This window comes from Hyla sarda, chromosome 9 (assembly GCF_029499605.1).
Source record: "Hyla sarda isolate aHylSar1 chromosome 9, aHylSar1.hap1, whole genome shotgun sequence".
In the NCBI taxonomy this organism is placed as follows: Eukaryota; Metazoa; Chordata; class Amphibia; order Anura; family Hylidae; genus Hyla; species Hyla sarda.
Window position 1 is genome coordinate 44,316,936 of NC_079197.1, and position 18,340 is coordinate 44,335,275.

The following is an 18,340-nucleotide window of genomic DNA, read 5'->3' on the forward strand; positions in this document are numbered from 1 at the left end:
CTAGAGGAAGAAGGGAAGAAAGTTTTTGAGAAAGGCTCACCTGAAGTTGGTCTGGATCTGGGGAATCCACGTTGACCTCGGGATCTCCATGGACGTCCTCTTGATGGGAAAAACGGGGTTGGATTCGGTTGGAAGGAAGGTCCGGGGTAATTATATTGTTGTGGTTGGAAAGAGCCTCTATTGGATTGTCTATTAGGGAAGGGGCGGCCGGGAAAACGGCCCCTACTTCTCCCGGCCTTCCCAAAAACTCTTTGGGAGAACACTTTTTTCAATGAGTTTTGGGCTTTATCTAGGGATGTGAAAATATTGACATATTTGCCTATCTCTTTTATGGCATCATCACCGAAAAGAAGTCCCTCATTGGAGGGTTCGGATTCTGAGTTGGCTAGATAAGCTAACTGCGGATCAAGTCTCATCAAGAGAGTTTTCTTTCTCTCAGAGCATAATGCTGCATTGGCATTGCCGAAGTGACAAATGGATCTCTGGAGCCATCCTCTCATGACCTCTGTATCCAGAGTAGTGCCTGAAGCATGTGCATGTTCAACAATGTCCATCATCTGGGCCAGTGGACCAAGTAAGTCCAATAACTTATCCTGACATATACGAAGAGATCTGTCTAGACCCTTTTTGGGGTGTTTGCCCGTTTTTAGCATGTATTTTACCAGTACGGGATCAATATCAGGGGTAGAGGCTGCCTTTCCTGGTAAGGTAGGCCTGGGGCATTCAGCCCTAAGTTTATTCCTGGCTGTCTTATCTAATGGTTTCTTAATCCATACAGACAGGTATTTAGATACAATAGGTTGAGGAAACCATTCGCCAGATCTGGGATGGGATATAAGGTATGGGTCAAATAGAGGGTTCCCTTTCTCATCATAAACAATGGTTTGGGATTTTGATGTTTCATCAGGGACCTGATATTCAGAGACCTCTCCTTCCTCGATATCAGATTCCTGAACGAGGTCTATGTAATCATCATCATTGTCCTCTTCCTCATCTGAGGAATTAGAGGAGAGAACATTATATGAGTCCGGTTTTGCTCTGGACTGAGCTTTTCGTGCCCTTTTTATTTTATCCACCTCCAGGGCTGAGGGTCTGTGGTGAGAAACTGAGTCACCTGTCATATTCACACTGACGTTAGCAGTGGGGTCTTTATTCTCAGAAGAGGTCCCTAATGTGTTAGGGTTAGATATTCTGGGGTCTGTGTTGCAATATCGCCTTTTATAAGTTCTTTTGCCTGTCTTTTTATGCCCTCTGGCTAATTTAGATACTGAGTCATCTGCTGACCAGAAAATGTCAGAGGGGGTATTAGGATGAAGGGTAGAGGTATTGGGATTATTCATAGCTAGAGACTTTGTAATTGTATCTTGAATAGTCTCTATGGCCGATTTGAGAGCAGTCTGTACTGACTGGTCCACTAGTTTTTGTATATGAGTGGGGTCATTATTGCCCTGTTCAGGAGTAGGGTTGGTGGACATATTAAATTAATATAATAGGGTAGTCTATAAAGAATACTGTGAGGAGAGTAGCGAAATGAATGTGACCTGATGCTGAGTATCGCGGCGACTGAGGAGAATTGAAAAAGAGCGCGAAAATAGCGAGAGAGGGAATGAAATTTCGCAGACGCGAAATCTCGCAGATGCGAAATCTCGCGAGAGGACGCGCGTGAGGGAGAGCGCGTTCAGATAGGGAACAACGGCGCCGGCGGAGATGCGAGAGCGGAACACTGCGCTAAGGTGAGTAGATTCGTTAGGATGAATTACCAAGTGAAGACAGAATGAAGTACAGAGGAGTTATGTATGTATATAAATATATAAGAAAATGTAATGATAACTGGAATGAAAAGGGGGGAAATGGATGTATGGAGAATATATATATATATAGAAATAAAGACCGATAGGGATATACTAAACGGGGAAAGATGGTATATATATAAGAAAGTGAAGAAAATATAAAATATATAATGTGTTATCACACTGAGGAAAGTTGAAGTATATATGAAGTACTTAACTCTCCTGCGGAGCAGCAAAGAAAGGAGACGTTATTAGGTCACCTGGACTTATATCACCTCTCATGATGTATGATTGGTCAATACACCTACACCTGTTCAACATGTTTGGTTGTACTGTTAAAGTTTTTTCTCTCCTGTATCTGTACTATGTTGTTCAGCTGCTATTGAGTAGTAAAGAATTTGGACAGCATATTATGAGCCTCCTAGTCGGCAATAAAATTACTTTTTATTGAGATGTTAATTTTAACCATTATGAAAATTGTCATCATAACTAAATTCATATATACAATGTGAATATACGTCATGATCATTACAGTACATAAGACTGTGTCACCATCATTTCCAGTTGCTGATCTCTTATTACCATAATGTTTTATGTGCTGTCTATTCACATTGTATACTGTCTGTTATTGCTGTAATTTTCCTAATGGTAAAAAAGTCACAACTTAATTGGACGTAATTGTATCTGTGAATGTGCTGCTTTTATATACTCATTGTTACACGGCTCCCCCAGGGGAAAGTCTGATATGTTGTATTTTTATGTTACTACAAAGACCGTTTCATTTGAGAAATGGTACCACCTCCTCCAGATTTGGGGATTTGTTGGGTTTGAAGTCAGGTTGGTTTAATTTTTGCTGCTTTTGTAGAATGGAGTATAGAAATGGTACCTTGTAATTATTCATATTTTCTGGATTATAAAACACTGGATGGACCCAAAGTGATTACTGGAAAATGCAGAGAGCTAAACAGATTATTGGAACCAGAAGCACAATACATAATGTCTCACTACAGAATTGTATCCTATAAGTAAGAAGTTTTGTGGGTTTGGAGACCTCCACCAATCGCTAACAACAAAAGAGCAGTTTTAGAAGTCTACAGTATTCCATACTGCACAACACACAGAACACAACCTGGATGGAAGCCAAAAGTCTAGTTTCAAAGGGTGAGAAAATGTGTTTACCCTGTTGCCCTATAAACAGTTCTCAGAAGCTACTCTTGGGTAGTGTACCTTTTGTGAATGGTAGACATGTCTAGAAGACAATTTGCCCAGTTGACGTGAACTGAGAGAAGCAGCATGGTGGTTTTGACATATTTCCTGCCATCTAGGCCGTTCTGACGAAGGTGTTGGAAACAGTGTTTACATGAGGGCGTGAACAGGCTCTGGCCGGCCCAAACAGAACTCCAGCTACAAGCTTTATTGGATCCACTGGCAAACCCAATCAGGTCCCATAGTTTCCTTGTCAATCCAGACACAGGTGGCACATTTATTAAACATACCTGTAAGTGCCCGATGCATTTCCAGGCAGTGAGCAGAAGAAAATTGTGTCCAGGTGCCCATTTTGTGTCCTGCCATTGACAGACAGCTACTATTGCCTTAGTTTGCAGTGGTTCTTTAAACAACAAATCTGGACTTCCACTGACTAGAACCGCATTTCCAGCAGAATATTACTTACTCCCACACACAGGGGTTTCCCGGGAAGATTTTTTTTTTTTTTTTTTTTTAATGAATGTTTACTCTGCAGAAGGTATAGATGATTATGGTACCAATACATTAAATCAGGTGACCTCTATAATTGAAGTTGTTCCCTTTTCTATTCGGCAGAAACCCCAATGTCACTATGTATTTAGACAGAGTTGCTTCCCTGACAACTTTGGCTCCTTGCTTTTACAGCACCCTCCTTAACCAAATTCCCACCCTTTACACAAACTAACCTTCTACTGGTACTATCCTGCTATTAACCCTATACTACATCTGCTGCTGCCTTTATAGTATAGGTGCAGGAAAAATGTGGAGCCTAAGATATTTGTCTGGCTGGGAAGAAATATTCCGGAGACAAAAAAAAGTTTTTTTGTATTTTCCGCCTTTGCAAACTTTATTGCTCTGTTTTTTATTTAATTTTTTATTTAAATTTTTTTATTTTTTTTTAAGATGCAGATGACTCTGAACAGAGCTACGGTATCTGAATCTGTACAATTCAATGTTAAATAGGTCTGTGGTTTCTAAATCTGTATAAAAGCTCACTCTTCATTTAGTTAGGCTAGGTTTCAACACAAGTTTTTGCTGGAGCTTGTTTTGGATAACTGCTACTGCAGTTTTTGAGCCTAAGTCAGAAGTTTATCCAGTAGAAGGGATAAGTAAAAGTTCTTCAATTATATTTTTTATTCTTTTCAAATACACTTCTGGCTTTGGCTCATAAAACTGCAGTGGCAGTTTTCTTAAAAATGTCAGAGCAAAACCTTTGTGGAAACCTAGTCTTAGGCTTTTTAGAACTTTGTGTTTTATTTTTTTAGAATAGATTTTAGTTTTCTATTTCTTTTCCAGGTTTAAACATTTTCCACGGCTTACTTCCTTTGATATTTATTTTGTCAGCATATTAGATTTTTCTAGCTGGGCAAAGTCGTTTTGAAAGAGACCAGTGAGAGCTCCAACTCTTTCATTTCATTTTACATTTCCTTCTTTATAATTAAATTCATTACTTTAATGAGGTACTGGTCTTTTTCGAAAGAGTACAAGGTTTTAAAGGAGTACTCCGGCACTTAGACATCTTATCCCCTATCCTTTATCCCCTATCCAAAGGATAGGGGATAAGATGCCTGATCGTGGGGGTCCCGCCACTGGGGACCCCCGTGATCTTGCACGCCGCACCCCGTTAAAATCAGTCCCCGGAGCGTGTCAGCTGTCACGCCCCCTCCCATAGGCGTGCATTGAGGGGGCGGAGCGTGATGTCACACAGGGGCGGAGCCGTGACGTCACAATGCTCCGGCCCCGTGATAGACTGTAATCACACCCGGAGCAAGCACGCTCCGGCGACTGATTTAACGGGGTGCGGCGTGCAAGATCACAGGGGTCCCCAGCGATCAGGCATCTTATCCCCTATCCTTTGGATAGGGGATAAGATGTCTAAGCGCCGGAGTACCCCTTTAAATGGATAGTATGGATTTAAAAATCAAATACAACATTGTTGAAGAACACTGAGGAAAGTAACGAATGTGTCCTGATTTTTTCTCTAGTATACTGCCATCGGAACCAATACAAGTTTTGTCTAAAGAATTAAAGGATTATTTTTTTTTTTAAATCAACTGGTGCCAGAAAGTTAAGCAGATTTGTAAATTACTTCTATTAAAAATTCTTAATTCTTCCTGTAATTATTAGCGGCTGTATACTACAGAGAAAGTTCTTTTCTTTTCTGTCACGGCCACAGTGCTCATTTTAGGAAATGTCCAGAGCAGCATAGGTTTGCTATGGGGATTTTCTCTTGCTCTGGACAGTTCCTGACATGGACAGAGGTGTCAGCAGAGAGCACTGTGGTCGTGACAGAAAAGAAATCCAAAAAGAAAAGAATTTCTTCTGTAGTATTCAGCTGCTAATAAGTATTTTTTTTAATAGAAGTTATTTACAAATCTGTTGAACTTTCTGGCATCAGTTTAGGAAAAAATTAAAAAAAAATTTCCACCTAAGTACCCCTTTAAACATAGCTCCAGTGCAGAATTGTGATCTCTTTGAGACAATTTTGGTTTTAAATAAATTTACATGTCAACTGTGGGGAAAAAAAGTTTTTGATCTATCAAATAGTAAAATGAACAATGTTGATATCCCTGAGAGTAATGTTGTATGGTATAACACCATTTTTCATTTCAGGGAACAGCAAGCCATTTTGCAACTTAGGAGACTGGAATTGAAAAATCCCCAACAGAATGTTAATTGTCAAAGTCTGTTTTTTGTTACTGTCTCTAAACCATCATTTTATATTTTAATAGAGCAGAATAGAGGTCTGGGGTGGCACTGCCCAATATCCCACCATATAACACCTGAACCTGGAGAGGTGCCGAGATGTAAAGCCGAAATCTCAAGGTCAGTCTTTCGGTGCTCAGTGACAGCAAAGCAAGAGGGAATGTTCATAACATGCAGAAAGAAAGGATGACAAGGTCCAGGAGTGTAACACAGGGGCCCCATGGGATGGGCCCCTCTCCTTCCCCCCCTGTTTAATATGGATAATAATTATATTTAATAGGTTGTCAGTTGGTGTTGAAACAGTTTACTTTCTAACCTTTTCTCTTGAGTTCTTTCTTAGGGCCGGCGAGTTGCTGGGCAGATTAGCAGCGAGTCCTGTTGCATGATTGGCTGTTTCCTCTAACGGCGGGAATTTCAAGTAAATATATACAGGTGCAGAGTGGTGCGCGGTCACATTCTGTGAAGAAAAGAAGATAAGTGAACCTGGTTATCCCTTGCTTCGGCTGTTCTGCTAGTCAGGGAAGATGTTAAGGGCCTCGGATAGCGTGGCAGTTTCAGCGGGCAGTTCCCTGATTAAGGACCTCTACTTACGGTTATTGGATCGTGCCTCCGGCCCTGGATGTGAAGACTGGCTTCGCTGGTGCTTAGCGGCGGACTCTACCGCGGATGTGCTTGAACCAGGCGAGCTTATTACCGGTGAGCAGTCCCTGCTATCTCCTCCCGTGGTGCTTCCTGGACCTTCCGGCGGAGTGGATGGGGTGGAGCCCAGCCAGGACCTCATTGCGTCTTCCGGAGCTGCCCTGAACGTGCCGGCAAGATGTCTCCGCCCAGGACCCCACAGCAAGACCGGAGGATTCGCCTGTTTCTCCCAGACAGCCCCGGCGCTCGCTCAGAAAAGTTATCAGGACCAAGAGGAAAGGTTCGTCGCCTGAGGTCGCCAGCTCCAGCCGGGCAGTGAATAAGAGGACCCCCGTCCCGTGTCCAGCGTTCCGGATCTCCAGGAGCCAGAGCAGAGCCTGGAGCCCCAGTGGCAGTGAGAGCATCTCCTGGTGAGTATGATGCTGCTCATCTTGCTTCCCATGTTAGGGAATCTGCCGGGTGGGATGGAGTATCCCCTGGGCAAGGTGTACTGGCGGGTATGGCAGCCTTTTTTTTTTTAACATGCTAGTGGCCTTGCCAGCCAGGGAGCAGAATTTGGGGGCACGCTCAGTGGCTAGTGCGGCTTGGGCTCCTCATCAGGCCCCAGTTGGTGGGGTCAGAGAGCACTCCCCTATAACTGAAGCTGCGACTTCGGGTAGTAGTGCGTCAGAGGTAAATGTTAGTTCCCATGTCTAATCAGGGGTCTCAGGATGGGGCCTCTATAATTAGTGGTGCAGCGGCTGGTCCGGCAGATTCCATTAGTGAATTACAGCCGAATATTTCTACTTCAGTCCCTAGTGCTTGTTTAAAAGAAGCTATCACATGCGACATCTCCCCCTTAGGTTTTCATCTGTTACCTGCCATAAAGGAAAACATTTGGAAGGGGGAATATGTTGATATGTTTTCTTTATTACCCTCTTTCAAAGATCCTGTTAAGAGTAGTGATAGTAAAAATGAGAAGGAGGAGGAGAAAAGGTAATATCAACCAATCAAATCTTTTCATAATTAGTTACAGGCTTTTTGCATTTTTGCAGCAGTCCTTGGCGAGAAAAAGCCAAATCTTTGCTCCTCCCTATTTCAGCACCTGGACATAATTCTGGAGGCATACAAAAATTTTTGAGGTGTAGCCTGGATCAATTATGACGAGATGTTCCGTCAAAAAATTGCTGTGCATCCGCATATTAAATGGGGTCAAAAAGATGTGGGCCTGTGGCTAAATTTAATGTTGCCTCAAAGATCTCGCAGCTTGCCTTCCACTGGTCAGGGCTCCTTTCGCAAAGGAGTGTGTTTCGCATTTAACAAGAGTCAGTGCCGGTGGCAGGCCAGCTGTAAATATCGACACGAGTGCTCACATTGCGGGGGTAATCACCCAGTCAGCAAATGTTTTAAGTGAATCAACATGTCGACCCTGGCATCCCTTCCACCAAGGAGACTGTTACAAGGAGCATTGATGCCGGTGAGGCTGGCAAGCATGTTGCCTTATCTAAGCAGGTTCCCAGATTCACAGAAGGCTAACATGCTCATTGAAGGTTTTTCCAGAGGTTTTTTCGTCCCTGAGTTTTTAGGCAGAGGATGCACCTGGGTCAACAATTTGAAATCCATTCACATTAATGCAGATATTGTTAGGAAGAAGATAGAAAAGGAGGTGGCAGAAGGCAGGGTAGAGGGTCCCTTTGATTCTCCCCCGTTTAAGGATTTTAGGTTGTCACCTCTAGGTTTAGTACCAAAAAAAGGATCCTGGGGAATTTAGACTTATTCACCATTTATCTTTTCCAGTGAAGTCTTCCCTTAATGATGAGGTCAAGGCAGTCGATTTTCCAGTAGAATACGCATCTTTTGACTCCGCTTTGGCTAAGTCATGGTCAGTTGGACAAGGTGCTTTAATGGCCAAAGCGGATATCAAATCCTTGTTCCGATTATTACCGGTCAGGGAGTCAGGTTTTAATTCCCTGGGCTTTCATTTTGATGGTAAATTCTATTTTGACAAGGCACTGCCCATGGGGTTTTCATTATCATGTTTTTATTTTGAGTCTTTTGCTTCCTTGTTAGAATGGCCAGTGAGACAAGAATGTGGGGTTGGTGAGATGATCCATTATCTTGATGACTTCTTGTTTATTGGTGAAAAGGATGGTTCGGATGTGTTTAGTTTGTTTAATGCTTTTGTTAAGGTTTGTAGCTCCTTTGGTATACCGTTAGCAGCTGAAAAAACTGTTTTGCCTTGTCAGTCTCTGATATTTTTAGGAATTAGAATTGATTCTTTACAAATGTTGTTTTCCTTGCCTCAGGAAAAGATTGCGCTCATGCAGGATATTATTAATAGATTGGTAAAGCAGAAGAAGGTTACACTTAAAGTATTGCTAGTAAACCTAGTAGGCTGCTAGGTTTACTGGTTTTTGCGTCACGGGTGATCCCTATGGGCAGAGTTTTTTTCTAAAAGGCTATACTTGTCAACCAGAGGGTGTAAGTCTCCTAGAAGTCACATTCGGCTGGATAGGTCATTGAAAGATGATTTGTCATTATGGTCTGAATTTTTAGCTAGCTTTAATGGGGCTTCAGTATGGCAGGCAGATTTTGAGTCTCTTTCTCATATTGGGGTGTTTACGGACACAGCAGGGTCATATGGTTATGGTGCATTTTGCAAAGGTCAGTGGTCAGCAGAGTCTTGGCCAGTTTCATGGTTGGAAGCAGGTTTCACTAGCAATATAGTGTTGCTAGAATTGTTCCCAGTAGTGGTATCTTTAGTTGTTTGGGGCCCGGTTTTTAGGGATAAGAGAATAGTGATTCACACAGATAACAAAGGGGTGGCATTTGCTATTAACTGTTTAGTTTCTAAATCTGACCCAGTAATTAAACTGTTGAGACATTTGGTTTGGCTTAAAGCTGTTTATATTAAAGGTTCCACTAACTGTATTGCTGACTCTCTTTCACGGGGACAGTTTCACAGGTTTCATCTCTTACGCCCGGATGCAGACAAGGAGGGTATACCATGTCCACGTCACTTGTGGGACCTAGTGTGGGACTGATACAGTTTTATGCCAGGAAGTCTATATCAGACAAAACTTACAGTGATTACTGCAAGTTTTGGTCATATTGGTGCTCGTTTTGTGTGGATAATGGTTTTCTGGTTTCTTACTCTGATGTTAATGGTACATTAACATTTTTAGATGATATTCTAGTTAAAAAATACTCCCCGAGTTATGAATCCAATGTTCTTTCGGACATTGCCTTTTTTCAGAGGTGGTTGGGCATCAGACCTATTACCTCGTTTTATCAGGTTAAACAAGTGCTAAAGGGATACAGATTGGCTAATATCCGGAATGACCAGAGGCGGCCGTTAGTATTTTCAACTTTAGTTAAGTTCACTGAGGCATGTCAAGCGGTTTTTGTTGATAACTATGAATGTCTGTTGTTTCAAACGGCCTTCGTGGCTTTTTTTGGGGCGCTAAGTGTGGGTGAATTTACTGCTAAAAATAGGCAATCCACATCTCCACTTCTGGTGTCAGATATTGTTATAGCTCCTTCCAAGGTAGTCATTCATATTAGGAAATCTAAAACGGATCAGCTGGCCAGGGGCAAACAATTACATATTTTTAACCTACCAGGTAACAGTTTATGCCCAGTTCAGATGGTTTCAAAGCTTCTTGCTTCACGCCCGATAGCTAATCCTAGTTTCTTTGCTCATAGAGACGGTTCATCTTTGACGACCTTCCAATTCAAATACATTTTAGATAAGTGTGCGGCCCACTTGGGTATGTCAGCTTATAAATTTAGCTCCCACTCGTTTAGAATAGGAGCCGCCATGGAGGCGGCTTTAGCTGGCTTGCCTGTAGACACAATAAAATCTCTAGGCAGGTGGCAATCGGATAGATATAAAATTTACATACGTCCTGATTTATTGATTAACAGTTAATTTGTTCTTTTCTCGAAGGGCCCATTAAAATCATATGGATCATGGGCCATTCTTTCATCTATTGGGCCCGCAGTCGTGCTGTTAATAGACCATACGGGCTTAACCTGAATTTCCCGCTTGATAAGGTCTGTGTTTTTTGGGGAGGGGTTAGGGGTTTGAAATGGGAGGAGCTTTTTGATTTGTGTGTTAATAAAGCTTCTGTTTGGCCTAGCCCTGATGTTCTAGTACTGCATGCAGGTGGCAACGATGTTGGGAATAAGAATACGATATGGTTTCAAATTTTTAAATAAACCTTGTTTGCCCTTCATGAGTTGTTTCCTTCAACAATCATAGTCTTCTCAGAAATTGTCCCTTGTCTGAAATGGTCATTTCGGAAATCTCGCTTTCTGGACAGAATGCACAAACGCCTTAATAAGGGCATGGAGTCCTTCATGGTCAAGATTGGTGGTTTTTCTTATAGACATATTGACCTGGAGGGGTTCCATAAAGGTTTATATCGGTCTGACAATGTGCACCTTTCTGAGATCGGGGTTGATATTTTTAATGTTGGGTTGCAATATATTTTAGAAAAGGCCACCGCTTTGGGGTCAGGCATTCCTGGTTAGTCCAGTCATGCTTTTGGGGCGTCACCCAGAATATCTGGGTGGACAGCTTTGGTGGAAGTATACTGTGGTTTGGATGGTTTTATTATCGGTTATCTGATTGAGTTTAAACTAGATGGTATTTAATTATTTATTGATTTATTTATAGATTTATTTATTGATGTCATTATTATTTATTTATTAATAAAGTTATTTATTCTATTTCCTCAATAAATACGGCCGTGGCCTTTCATACGATACAGTAGTTAGTGTCTTATTATGGGGTGTTTGGTGGGGGATAGTGGGAGGGGTCCCTATCCCATGACAAGGCCCAGGAGTGTAACGCAGGGGCCCCATGGGATGGGCCCCTCTCCTCCCCCCCCCCTGTTTAATATGGATAATAATTATATTTAATAGGCTGTCAGTTGGTGTTGAAACTGTTAACTTTCTAACCTTTTCTCTCGAGTTCTTTCTTAGGGCCGGCGAGTTGCTGGGCAGATTAGCAGCGAGTCCTGTTGCATGATTGGCTGTTTCCTCCAGCGGCGTGAATTTCAAGTAAATATATACAGGTGCAGAGTGGTGCGCGGTCACATTCTGTGAAGAAAGGACGATAAGTGAACCTGCCCATCCCCCCCCCCCCCTTGTTGCCTTACATGTCACGGCCAGTATATTGAGGAAGTCACCTTTTAGGTGGTCATTTATATTATCCAGTTGGGGCGTCACCCAGAATATCTGGGTGGACAGCTTTGGTGGAAATATACTGTGGTTTGGATGGTTTTATTATCGGTTATCTGATTGAGTTTAAACTATATGGTATTTAATTATTTATTGATTTATTTATAGATTTATTTATTGATGTCATTATTATTTATTTATTAATAAAGTTATTTGTTCTATTTCCTCAATAAATACGGCCGTGGCCTTTCATACCATACAGTAGTGTCTTATTATGGGGTGTTTGGTGGGGAATAGTGGGAGGGGTCCCTATCCCATGCTCCCAGCACTCGATATGCTGACATCAAATGGCTTCTTTATTCACACAAAGGGGTTCACAGACATCGGGAGTGGAGACACGAGGACAGGTCAACGACCGTTTCGCCACAACCCGGCGAAACGGTCTTTGACCTGTCCTCGTGTCTCCACTCCCGATGTCTGTGAACCCCTTTGTCTGAATAAAGAAGCCATTTCATGTCAGTGTATCGAGTGCCGTGAGCATCCTTTCTTTCTGCATGTTATTTTATATCTTAAATCTGGGGTTCTAGAACAATATAGTTTCCAATTTATGGTAGAGAAAGAATTAAAACCTTTGCACAACTACATTTTCAACTTTGATAATAACAAGTTCAAACTAGCACAAGGCTTTGTCGGCATTATGAAACAACAGTAATGATGTAATAAGAGAGGTAGATCTGTGGTAATGCTAAATTGTGAACTTTATTCTAAGCAGGTTTATGAGATATAAAATTATGAGCAAACATTCAGGAAGCTAGTAATTCAACTGACTTTTGTCAGCATTACTGTAAAGGGGTTTTAAGTTGGGGATTTTTACGGAAGAATTGATTTGTAAAACATTCAATGACTCCAATTTTCTATGGGTTACCAAAAGTTCTTAAAGGTGTTTTCCTCCCCCACATAAAGCTATAATGTATGGGCTCTGTGTCAGAAAAACTTCTCAATCTACAACCATTGTTTGTGGTCATGGCTACAGCAGCATACCAATGATGAACCTTGAATCTGTGTAGTTGACTAGGATGGTGATGGTGTGCCCAAACCATCGTCGAGGGTAAAACCTATAAGGGGGCAAAAAACGACCAAAGTAGAAGTGATTTATTGAATAGTTATAAAGCCAGTTTTCAAAGCATGAGACATTTTAATGAATGGTTTTGGAATGTAACGGGAAAACAAGAAGACCGCCAGCGACCCAACTTCCTAATGAAATGACCAGGAACGCTATGTTGGAAGCGGATGAGGCGGCATTGTTCCTAAATGAATGGCCGAGAAGAACAAAGGGTTAATGCCCAGACTGAAGACTAGGACTAATGTGAATTGTAAACTGGCAAGAGGTTAAAGCATGACCTGCAAAGGAAGTTGAGGACTGGCGTCTGAAGTGTCGCTTGGAGAATAAAAACGAGAATAATGGAATGATCCTGGTTTCAGACATCTGACCTTATGAAAATCCCTTATCGCTGGCAGAAACCCTGGTGAGTTCGCCAGTGCGGAAGAAGCCGCAGAAGCAGAGATACGTAGCCGCCTTGACTGCACGACTAGGTAGATGGCCAAAAGGTGCTGTGTCTAGGGAGACAGAGACATTTCTTGGACAATTGCCAAAAGCGGTTGTCTACTAAGTGATCTGTTCCTAGTAGTATTGCGTGAAAGAGACTTCTTGATGAAATCTTTTGCATTTTTTTTTAACAAGGTTATGTACGATATGAAAGTTATGCATATGTACAGTATGAAACCGAAAAAAGTCAAACGTATGTAGAGCCTGAAGCTACAAGCGTATGTACTGTTTGAATGCTACCAGTGTATGTACAGTATAAAAATGATACGCCCGTATGTGCGGCATAAATGCTACAAGCTACAGGCGAATGTATCGTATAATTTATGAACTTATGTACAGTACCAATGCTATGAACAGTATGATGCTATGAGCGTATAGACAATATAATGCTACGGGCGTATGAACAGTATAAATTCTATGACCGTGTGGACAATATAAATGCTATGAGCATATGAACAAAATAAATGCTTTGAGCTAATGTACAGCAGTAATAAGCGTATGTACAGTATGAATGCAATGAGCATATAAACAATCTAATGCTACGGGCGTATAAATGCTATGATCGTGTGAACAATATAAATATGAGCAAATGTACCGTATAAATGCTATTAATGCATGTACGGTATGAAAGTTATGAACTTATGTACAGTATGAAAGCTATGAACGTATGTACGGTATAAATGCTATGAGCATATGTACAGTGAATGCTATAAGGGAATGTACAGCATGAATGTTATGAACATGAGAACGATATAAATGCTACGAGCATATGTACAGTATGAATGCTATGAGCATATGAACAGTATAAATGTTATGAGCTAATGTACAGCATGTAATAAGCTTATGTACGGTATAAATGCTATGAGCGTATAAACAATATAATGCTACGGGCGTATGAACAGTATAAATGCTATGAGCATATGGACAATATAAATGCTATGATTGCGTGCACAATATAAATATATATGTGAATGTACCGTATAAATCCTATGAGCGTATGTACAGTATAAATGCTACGAGCGTATGTGCAGCATAAAGCTAAGAGCGTATAAGCAAAATAATGCTACAAGCATATGAACCTATGTGAATATAAAACGATGAGCGAATGTACCATATAAAAATGCTATGGGCGTATGTACAGTATGAATGCTGTGAGCATATGTGCTGTATAAATATTATGAATGCATGTACAGTATGAATGCTATGAGCATATGTAAGGTATGCATGCTATGAGCATATGTACGGTATGCATGCTATGAGCATATGTACAGCGTGGAAGCTATGGGCGAATATGTACAGTATAAATGTTATGAGCATTTGAACGATATACGTGCTACGAGCGTATGTACAGTATGAATGCCATGAGTGCATAAACAATATAATGCTACGGGCGTATGAACAGTAAATTCTACGAGCATGCGGACAATATAAATGCTATGAGCGTATGGACAAGGGGGGATTGAAATGGCACAGGGTGGATCAGATGGGGGGGATTGAAATGATACAGGGGGATCAGGAGTGGGGTAGATTGAAATGGCACGGAGGGATTAGAGGGGGGAAATAAAAAAAAAAAGGCACAGGATCAGAGGGGGGATAATTTCAGTCCCCTTCTGATCCTCCTGTACCATTTTAATTGACACCCCCTGATTCAGGTCAATTAAAATGGCACAGATGGTTCAGGGGGGTTCAATCTGAATCCCCCTGTGCCATTTTAATTGATTGCTTTAACTCCAACAATATCTTACCCCCACCCCACCATACTATGCATTTTAATTTGACCAAATTAGAAATACCGGCTGGGTGGCAACCCTACATAAACATTGCTAATAAACACATACACAGCCCCTACACACATACACAGCCCCATAAACATTTACACTGCCCCATACACATTTACTGCCCCCATATACACACATACACAGCCCCATACACATTCGCTGCCCCATATACAGCCCCCATATACACACATGCACTGCCTCCATACACACATACACAGCTCCCATACACAGCCCCCATATACACACACAGCCCCCATATACACACACAGCCCCCATATACACATACACTGCCCCTATACACAGCCCCCATATACACATACACTGCCCCAATATACACATACACAGCCCCCATATACACATACACAGCCCCCATACACACATGCACTGCCTCCATACACAGCTCCCATACACAGCCCCCATATACACACACAGCCCCCATATACACATACACTGCCCCTATACACAGCCCCCATATACACATACACTGCCCCAATATACACATACACAGCTCCCATATACACATACAAAGCCCCCATATAAGTTAATACCTGCGTGTAGTGTAGTTGGCTCTGCTCCTCTATTGTGGGCGCTGGGCAGGGAGAGGAGGCGTGAGACACGTGGGCCGACGTCACTGGCCTGCTGGTAACTGACGGGCACACGCAGGCACGTCTCTTACCAGCTGCAGGCACAGTGTCAGTGTGCTGCCCTTCGGACAGCGCTCCCTCTAGCTCCAGCCCCCGACAGCCATACCCTGGCTGGGATGAGCTGGACGGGCCTCAGTAATTTAAAAAAAAAAGAAGAAAGGAATGTGATAGCAGCGGGCCCCCTCTCTGGTGTGACTGACTGACTGACTGCTTATACAGAGTATGGTCAGTCAGTCAGTGTATAGTGACGCCCGCAGCAGTCAGTGAGTGACAGTCACTCACTGATTCGTTAAAAAAAAAAAAAAAAAAAAAGGGTTTTGGCCCAGTCAGGCCCCCTGGAGGTCCGGGCCCCTTATTGGGGTACCCCCTGATGGCGGCCCTGCTATGAGCGTATGTACAGTATAAATGCTACAATCGTATATGCAGTATAAAGCTATGAGCGTATAAAAAAAAAATAATGCTACAAGCGTATGAACAGTGAATTCTACGAGCATATGGACAATATAAATGCTATGATCGTGTGACCAATATAAAACTATGAACGTATATACCGTATAAATGCTATGGACGTATGTACAGTATGAATGCTGCATGCGTATGTACCGTATCAATATTATGAACAAATGTACAGTATGAATGCTATGAGCATATGTACAGTATAAATGCTACGAGCTAATGTACAGCATAATGTAATAAGCGTATGTACAGTATAAATGCTATGAACGTATGTATCGTATAAATGCTATTAGCGTTTATACAGTGTAAATGCTACGAGTGTATGTACAGTGAAACTACCGACATTTGTACAGCACAAATTCTATGCGTGCACGTACAGCACACGCGCTACGATATGCAATACCTGAAGAATAATGGACAAATAGATTGAAAGCAATTGAATGTTTGAACACAAGAATCGAATGAACCTGAAAGAAAAAAGTCATGCTAAACAAGACTCTTAACAGTACAAGCACTAGTGTGAAACAAACTAAAAAGGGACTTCTCGGCAGAACTAGCAGTGACAATTCCACCAAGAACTAGCAGACCATGAACTGTGCTACTTGAGGTTACCGATGAGACGTATGTGGGCCTGACCTTGAAGGTGGCCACTAACCCCTGAGTGACATGCACAATCAGAAACAAACGTAACAAGGAAACTAATAGATCGAAGACATGCGCACAACTGACTTGTGGAGAGGGTAAGAGTAGAAAAAGACCCAACACCCTGAAACAGAAGTACATGGGTATGTCAGGAGAGAATATATGAACACTAACGATGGTCCGAAATGAATTACCATTCGTGAGAGCTTAACATGCAACACCAAAGACATCCTAAGATTGATCGTTCAAGGGCCCTAATCCGTGATGGCCAGGGATCGAGGGTGTACGAACCCAACCACAAAGAAAAACTCAAAGCACTACTTACCGAACTAACCCCAACAAGAAATAAATTACGACCAGGAATTGATGCTTGAGTAACTGACTTAAGATGAGTCCTACAATGAGATGTTACTGTCAACACATGTGAGCAATCAAACGCTGAAGAGGGCCCAAACCGTGATGGCCAATAACCAAGGGTAAACGTACCCAACCATGAAAAACTCAAAGCACTACTTCCAAGATGAGCTTGATGGAATGTAAAAATGACAACAAGAGATGGATGCTTGACTAAATGAGCTTAATAGGCTAACGCTGAGAGCTATGATGTATGATGAATATCACTGTAAGTGAACGTAAATAAATGCTGAACACGAAGAGGGTCCGACCCCGTGGTGGTCAATAACTGAGGGTGAACATACACCAACCATGAAGAAAATCAAGCACTACTACCGAAATGAGCTTAACAGAACGTGAATGATGACTAGAGATTAATGCTTGACTAAATGAGCTGAATAAGCTAATGCTGAGACCTACAATGAAATATTATTGTATTGAACGGAGACGAAATACAAACAATAAAAAGGGCCCGACCTTGTGATTCTCAATAAGCAAGTGTGAATGTACACCCACCATGAAGCAAGCTCAATACAGTACATGAATATGTATAATGAATGGAAAAGAAAGACAAACACTAAAGAGGGCCCGACCTTGTGGTGGCCAATAAGCGAGTGTGAATGTACACCAACCATGAAGCAAGCTCAAAGCACTACTTACCGAAATGAACTTCATGGAACGTGAATGAAGATGAAGGATTAGTGATTGAATGAACAAATTGAATGGCTGGTGCTGAGATCAAGCTCGACCCAACAGAATGAATGAAGACAAGGGATGAATGTACCTGCAAGTAAACTTGCAGAGGCTTGAACTGGGCCTACAACAGAATAATAACTTAAAGATATGGAAAAACCAACCCAACTGACATGAATAAGGAAGCATTCTTACACAACAGAAAATATAAGGATTTAAAGAGGAAATTTACGGAATCGTCAATGAGGCTAGATGAACATGAAACATAACAGTAACTAAAGCTGCAACCTGAACATAAAGTGACTGAAGAGGTACAGGGAACAGATTTAGGAAAAACCCATAAGACCCTATGCAAGTAATAATTATAAAGCGACCGTTGAATGCCATCATATGAAAGGGGGTCATGCAGAAACCTGAGCAGATGATACATACAATGCAGCAGAATCAGCAGGCACCATGCAAGATCTGCACGATCTGCAGGCACTATGCCACGGAGCTGAACAGATGATATACACAATACAGCCCAATCTGCAGGCACCATACTATGGAGCAGGAGGAGCTCAACATGTGATGGGAACAGTA

General features: G+C 41.9%; 1 long non-coding RNA gene across 2 annotated transcripts in view; it reads right to left on the reverse strand.

The window, feature by feature from the left end:
- LOC130290438 (uncharacterized) overlaps positions 1-18,340 on the reverse strand; it is a 48,316-nt gene that overhangs the window by 3,286 nt on the left and 26,690 nt on the right. The window contains exons 1-3 of one of the 2 annotated variants that reach the window (XR_008847601.1): positions 15,479-15,713; positions 11,325-11,465; positions 6,058-6,198 (exon numbers count right to left, since the gene is read on the reverse strand). This is a non-coding gene — a long non-coding RNA (uncharacterized LOC130290438). Of the gene's footprint in view, positions 1-6,057; positions 6,199-11,324; positions 11,466-15,478; positions 15,714-18,340 lie in introns of those variants that run through there. The other variant, XR_008847602.1, reaches the window with a different exon arrangement.